We start from the raw sequence: 8,364 nt of genomic DNA on the forward strand, positions 1-8,364 counted from the left end.
GTGAGGATGTGAGGGTGGGAAGCCTAGGTGAGACCTTGATGCAAAAAAAGAGAGAAAATGAGAGAAATGCAGGTACAGGAGGGATAAGGCTGGATATCATTGCTAGTGAGTCAATGAATGCCAATGATGCAGACATTGAGAGACTATCTCAGCATCCTCAAGTTGTTATAGGTTCCATCTCTTTGGATGCTGAGGCATTTACTCATCCTGTTCCAGCATATCAAATTTTGGCTGGACAGGGCAATGAAGATGCAGAAAGGATACTGAACTTGGTGCACACCACCCAGTCAATATAGAGAGCTAAGGATGCCTTCACAGTTATGCCACCTAGAGCTGATGATGATGTTGCCTATGGGACTGGGGAATCTGCTGATTTCTTTGGCGATGCAAGTGAAGAGGGGTCACTGGACATAGGGGAAAAGTAGGCCCTAGTTCCAGATATGATATTCCATCTTGGGCATTTTCAAAGCAGTGTGATGAACACTATTTTAAGACTACCCTGATTCAACTTATAAGTCAGACACACTCTGCTCTCCAATCCACAACAAATGCCAGCACCAAGAAGCTCCTACAAGCATACCTTGCTTCTCTTCAATTACAACAAATCCAAGGTTTTCAACATACTCAGGATGTCACCTCTATCAAAGGTGAAATTGATCAAATAAAAAGGGACATTTTTGAAAGGTTGGATTCTAAACTTCCAGAAGCTACAATGCTTGACATTAAGAGACAACTCAGGAAGAATTCTGATCTTGCCACAAAGATCGATTCCTTGGATACCAGAATGACAGCAATGGAAGCTTCTTTAACAGCTATACATCTACATGAGGCACATCAAACAGACTTGCTTCAAAGGCTAGTGGCAGCACAAATCCCTTCCTCTACTCAACTTGCTGATAACAAAAAGGGGGAGAAAGAAACTTCTTCTAAGGGGGAGAAAGCAAGCTCAATTGTCTTATTCAGTCAAGGGGAATCAAGAAGTGAGGGGGAGCAAAAAGTGCTAAACGTACAAGTCAGCAAAGTGATTGTGCCAACAATTACTTTCACAAAGCCACCAGTGTTGGATAGCATTGATCTAATCCATCTAGCAGCTAAAAAGCTTGAGTTAAAATCAAATTCTAAGATGCCTGATGTTACAGCTCTATAGAAGGAAATAAGAGAAAAATGGAGAAAAATATATGCAGATATTCAACAAAAGTTTGGGCCAATTCAGAAGCCAGACAAATTCTTCAATCATCGCCCTAAAGTCATGAAAATTTCTGTGAATGATATAAGTATGAACTATCTGGAAAGAGGTCAAACTTCCTGCATCAAATCTCCAAAGGAAGATCTCATTATGAAGGCCAAATGGAATTATCCTAAGTTTTCAGACAAGAATCCTATGGATACAATGTTTGAAACACCTAGGCCAGATGAGAAGAAGCTGTTGGCTAGGTCTATTGCATTCTATAAGGATCCAACTGATTCAGTGCTTAAAAGGAGAATTGCTAAAATTTACAGAAATGGTAAGGAGATTTGTGTGGTGGTTGGACACCCACTGTTTGTGGAAGCTACGAAGGAAGAGAAAAAAGAATCAGGCTAGAAAAGAAGCAAGCTGCTTTGGATGCTAAGAAGCAAAAGCAAAAAAAAGAACAAACTGCTATCTTGGCCAAGCTTCAAGCTGTAAAAACCACAACAGAACTTTCTATACAACCAACTATAATTACTGAACCTAAGGATCTGAAAATGCAAGATGAAATCACAGCAGAAAAGAAGATTTAGATACAAACTCCATTCCAAGAGGAAAGTAAACTTTAATGATGAGGAATTGGAAGACCAATTTCCCAAAAAGCCTACAACTACAACTCAGACATCAAAACCCTCAGTGGTATTTGAAGAATTCAAATTGGTTGATCCAACAAGAAATATTCATGGTGAACCAATTGTTCCTAAGGATGAGCCAGTAGACTGGGATATTTTACCAATTCATGAGCTAAATTTACCCATCTTCAAGACAAAGAAGACAAAGACTACAGTTAGCAAGAAAGTGAAGCCTGTATGTCTCAGATCCAAAGCTCTAACCAAATCCCAACCACAGTCAACAAGAGAGATCTCATGTACATTTGTGATATCAAGGAATTCTCAGACTTGAATCTCTACTTGGATGAACTGGAAGAAGTAAGAGGAATTGATGCTTACAAACATCTTCCTGAAAGACTGGTATTTAGATATAAGGGAGGGAAAGAGATGACATGGCCTCTTCACAGGATTCTCCAAGAAAGCCAATCTATTCTGATTAAAGTCTACTCATTCTTCAAAAAGAACTTTGGATACAATGTGACTGCAAGAAGAATAGTTCTAAAGAGGATTGAGGAACTAAGGAGTACTAAAGCCAAAGATGCACTTCCAAAAACTCTATCTATTCCCTTTACAGGAAAAAGAGTGCATCTAATGCCCTATTGGCTGATGGAATTCATGGATGACAAAGGTGTTAGAAGATTCTTCAGATTAGAGGACCAATTGAGTATCTCTAGCAATGAGACTCTTTTGGAAATGCAGGAAATGCTAAATCTCTCATAAGCTGATGAACTTGAATTCCACAGACAACTTCAGAATTAAATTGAAGAAAACAACAGAAGGCTTGGGAAGAAATCCATACAATCAAGGAAATAGATCTATCTACTCAAACTAGAGGAGCATCTTGATAACAATTGTGAGCAATTTCTTTGTGTACTTTGCATTATTCAACTTTCAGCAACTTGCAGCACTTATCAGTTTTATCTACTATTTTTCAATCTGTATCTTTAGGATGTTTTGTTATCATCAAGTTTCTCTTAATTTATGGCTACAATTGCAGTAGACATAAATTGGGGGGGATTGTTAGGAATATGTTGTGTACTTGATGATAAGCTAAACAAAACACCTTAGTAGATTTAACTTAGTGAATCTTGTAGCACCCGACGGATGATCAATTATAATCCCGACGGATGATTCAATATAGTCCCGATGGATGACTAATTGATATCCACCGGGTGAGTAGCTTATGTAACAATAAGTACTATAGCACATTTTTGCAAACAACTTTATATAGATTCTGTAGTAGCTTATGAATCATGTAGACTGCTAGTAGATGTGCAGAATAGGTTGATTAAATGTAAATATAAGATGTTTTATAATTCTGCACAAATGAAATGGAGTCAAGTGATAAATGGCTACCCGACGGATGATCAACAAAGCTACCCGACGGATGATCAACAAGGCTACCCGACGGATAACAAGCATGTACCAGACGGATGATCAATTCAAATATCTGTTGATAGTGACAACACAGTCACATGCGTCGAGTATTTGCAAAAGGAATGTGGTAGCCTGTTTAGTAGGGTTTGAGAACAAAAGAGCATTACCATTTCCATGCTATTATGAAGATATTCAAAGATGCTGGAATAGAGTAGTGAAGCAGTATGGAGTTAGACTTGATAGGTTTTGTTTTATTATCTTGTCTTATTATCATGGAAACTTGGTGATATATAAACCAAGTGTAGCTAGTAGAACAACCTAACTAAGCAAACACATTTTTAGCAGAGAAACATTTGTAAGCTGTATTCTGTAGAATTTCTCTGTAGTTTGTTTGTTCACTTGTAAAGTAGCTGTAAGCTATTCAAGCTTCACAGGGTTCTCTTGATATATATATATATATATATATATATATATATATATATATATCTGGTGGATATATTCAAATCCACCAGAAAGTTTTAAAGACTTGTGTTTTTATTACTTATATTTTGATTTATATAATTCTTTCATTCCGCACTTTGCAAATCAAACACTCATATATTATTAAGTTAGAACAGTTTCAAAAATCTCAAAAAGTAGCCAGAATTACATTCAACCTCCTCTTCTGTAATTCTTGTTATATTGTTAGGGAATAACAGGGGTTATTTTGCATGACTGGGGGATCCTTAGGGTTTGAGGATTATAGGGAGAATGAGTTCCATGCTATATTGGAAAGTCGGAAGGAGGCCTACTACAAAGACTATAAGAAGATCATTCTTGAGACGGACCATGTTGATGCTTATTGGGATATTTTCAACTCTATAGTGGTGGGAGGGAGACCTCAATATGAACATGTATTATGGCAACTTAATCAGAGGAAGGCTGATAAAAACTACAAGTGTGAGTTGAGTTTGGTTGATAGGGAAGCCAATGATCTTGTTGCATATATTGTTGAATATGGGGAAAATCATTGGAATAGAATGGTAATAGTGGAAGAAGATTTTGGCAGGATTGAGGAACTTTGGTATTTGGACATGGGTTTGGGAAGCACAACTCATAGGTTTAGGGCATTCAAGAAAAGCGAAATTGAGCCTGCAATCCTGGTTGATGAGGTCTTTGATCCACAGGAGGATGAGTTGCCCCAGGATGCAGATATTAATGAAGGTCAGAACTAGGGGTTTGCTTTAGGTTTGCATGATGAAGAAGCTGATGCAATGGGGATTGTTGGAGGTGAGGACTTGGCTGATTTGGAAGTTGTAGTGGGATTGCCGGCGGCTGGAGCTCCGGGAGAAGCTGGTGCTATGCTGGGCTTGGCTGAGGAAATGGAACTCTGATGTTTAAGCTTCTGATCTGCATGGTTCTGCAACAAGGGAAGAGGAAGAAGAAGGCTGATGGGTAGTCCATCAGTCGTTTATTTAAGTTTTAATGTTTTATTAAGTTTATGTTCTTGTTTAAGTGGACTATTAGCAAGTTAGTAAGTTTGTGATTAGTCTTAGTGGAAGTTGTAGTTATAATATTCGGGAAAATTATGTGAATAGTCTATGTTAAATGAATAAATATTATGTGTTTATATAAGTTAAAATGATTACCATCATAATATTATGTGTTATAACTGTTAATTATATTTTCGTGTGGACTAGAAAATTTTTCAAGTAATTAATATGTGTTTAAACTGCAACTATATTAATCGGTCTGCAATTTGGACTCGTATTAATTTGGGTCTTTATCGAGGTACTCGTTTTATCTCATTTTTCGCGCGTTTGAACATATTTTACGTGTTTTCGGGGTTTTTTGTTAATTTAGGGATCATTTTTGTGTTTCAAAAATCAACAAACCGGGACCCCATCGGGACGTCAAACCCCACAAAATTCGTGTTTTTATTTTTATAGAATCATTCGTATTTCAAATACCTATCATTTTTGTATTTTTGAATTATTCACAATTTTTGGGAACTTTTGATATAAATTTTGTATTTTTTATCGCTTTTAAAATTATTCCCCATAATTATTATTTTGGGGGCTTAATTATTTTAAATAAAAGATAAAAACACCCTTAATTAATTTTAGGGGTATAATTTTCTTTAAATATAAATAGTTGAAAACTGATTTCTTTATTCATTTTATTTTATCAAAAATTCAGAAAATAAATCAAAAATTCAAGAATATCTTTGGGGGTAAAATTCTTGAACAAAACTTTGATCAATGTTTTATGGGAGATTGAATGAACCGTTTTTGATGATTCTTGAACCAAATCAAAGCTTATTTCGGGTTCTATCCATTCATACCAAAATCGTGATTTGAGGTAAGGTATTTATAAAAATCGATTTTTGGGGGTGTTCTTGTTCTTGAATTCTTATTTTTGATTTTGATTAACCGTTTGGTGTTCTTGATAACTGATTATGGTTTCTGGCATCACAAGGAGTAATTTCAGATATATTTCAATCGATTTGGTTCAGTATTGGGTAAAAATGAATTATTGACTTTTCTTGTTTTTAATTTTCATTTTTCGAGTTTTAGAGATTATGGTTGTTGCTTTTGATTATATGGTTGGATTGTACGTATTGCAAGCTTGATTTTGATATATATAGCTTTGATTTGTGTTGAGAAACGAAGGGAAACGGATTTTTCACAGGAAAACTTCCCACCGGTTTTAATGGCGGCCGGTCGGGGTTCTTAAACTTTTGATCGGAATTTATGTTTCTGTGTTTGATTGTGTAGATGGTTATCGGATTTATGCTTCTGGGTTGTTATGGAAGGATTTTGGACTGAAAAACAAGGGAAGGGGGTTCGATTTTGGGTCGTCGGAGGGTCGCTGGACGTCGGGACGGTCGCCGGAATCTGGGGAATTCCCATAAACCGGTGAACCTTCATACCGACCCGGTTTTTCCCCCTAACCTGACTTCGACCCGGTCATTTGACCCGGGTTCGATCCACCTAAACCCTAACCCCTAATTCGAATTATGTTTCCAGATTTTCATTTTTAAAAATTAATCAAAATTCATTTTCTATTTTTAAAAATCATTTGTTTTAATTTCAAAAATCAATTAATTATTATTTTAAATTCTAGAAAATTATTTACTTAATTATTTTAAATTTCAAAAATTATTGATTTTATTTTTTTCAAAAATTCATATTTGTTTTAATTATTTATAATTTATTTTAATTAATTATTTATATATTTAATTAATTGGTTAATTTATTTAATCAATTAATTTTATTTATAAATAGTTAAATAAAATATAAGTATTTATAATTAATTCAAATAAATCCTAAAAATTTAAGCTTTTAAAAATTATATTTTGGTATTTAAAAATTAATTAATATTATTATTAATTGATTTAATTCTTATTTTATTCATAATAAATAAACTGTTCATCCGTTTAATACGAAACGAACGCGTACAGACTCAGAAAATATTACGCTTCCAATAAAAATATTTTGAGACCTAATTTCTTTTGTATTGCAATGTCATTTGATTGGTGAGGTATTTTGAGCCGGTACTTGATCGATAAATATTGTTAATAACCCGATTTCAATTCTGATCGTCCTGAAACCTATCTTTTGGTGATCTGACTTATGTTTTACATGAAATATGTGATTACGTGATATATGAACAACATGATTACGTGTTACGTGATATGCATGCTATCTGTTTATAGTTTTAATATAACATGATTAGTTATAAACGATTGGGTAGACGTCAAAACGTATAGTTACGTCAATTGAGTTTGGTTCTATTAATTAAGATAGTCCTTTTGTTTATATAGTCGTATAGCAAGGAGTGTAGTCTAGTGTTAGACGGAGTAGTAGCCAGCAGCTATAAGCCAGAGTTATAGTGAGAAGTCATCGAGTATATCAGGCAAGTATTCTTATCATCACTTATTGTTCAAGTGATATTTATTTTGAATCTTATTATGCAAGTTTTCTCCCCTATTCTAAATTCAGAATAGCTTATTGTTTTACATATTCAAAATATGAGAACTATTTATTAATACTCTGATAGCACATCGAATACCAATAGTCCTATGTTTATTAAAATTCTTTTATTCTAGCAATCATTCTGCTAGAACCAATATTTTGATTCAATAGATAGTGAATAACTATACTATCCAGATATACTATATACAGTGAAACTTTGAGTTGAGATTAAGAATAACTAATTGCTCTAGTTATTTCGCCATCAGTTGTTGAGATAACTCCGGACCATGTGAAATGGGGAGTTGAATGGATAAGGATGTCATTGATACGACTCCTTTTATCAAAATTATTTTGTGAATTGGTTATTGGTTAGCGTAAGAGGCTGAGGCATCGGTTCAGCGTGAGCTATTATACGAAAGTGTAATATCTTGTAAGGCGAGTATATGCCTTTTTATGGATATCCAATAGGTACGGTATGGTTGCGGGATATCGATACCTATATTTACGGTATGGTTGCGGGATACTGGTGCCGTTTCATGACTAATCATCAGGAACAACATAGTGCATAATTGTGTTTTGTTAAAATGTCGCTTAAACATTGAAGTTTATATCAGCTTCTGATTTTACTCAGATATTGTTATTGTTGTTCATTGATAAACTTCATACCACTTGCTGAGCATTTCTTCGCTCATACTTGTTTATTATTCTGATCTTTCAGCTAAGTCAGAGTAGGCTTGGGACCCAGATTTGACCAGGAGTCGAGTGCTTGTAAATAGTTTGGTATATTTTCCAGGTATACAGTTTGGGACGCTTGAATAGTCTAGAGGTTTGTAATAAAAATTGAATAGTTTGTAAAACTAATTAGACTTATGGGTTATAATAACATTTGGTTTATTTTAGTGTCTATTTCATACTATAACATGTAATCGATCCAGTTACATGCAAGGGGTCATATTTATTATTTGTTTATACTGTGTTTATTATATTATGGTTTATCGATTAGTGACCCCCAAATCTAGACCCCGGGTTTGGAGGGCGTCACAGGTTGGTATCAGAGCTACAGGTTATGGTCACTGAAACAGGCTTAGGATTGTCATAAGTGAGTCATAGGGAGATCACATAAGATAGGTGCGTGTAGTTTAGCTCTTATAGAGTTAAGTTTAGGTTATTGGGCTGGTTTATAGCTAAGTTG

The sequence above is a fragment of the Apium graveolens genome, chromosome 4, assembly GCF_009905375.1.
Source record: "Apium graveolens cultivar Ventura chromosome 4, ASM990537v1, whole genome shotgun sequence".
Lineage (NCBI taxonomy): Eukaryota > Viridiplantae > Streptophyta > Magnoliopsida > Apiales > Apiaceae > Apium > Apium graveolens.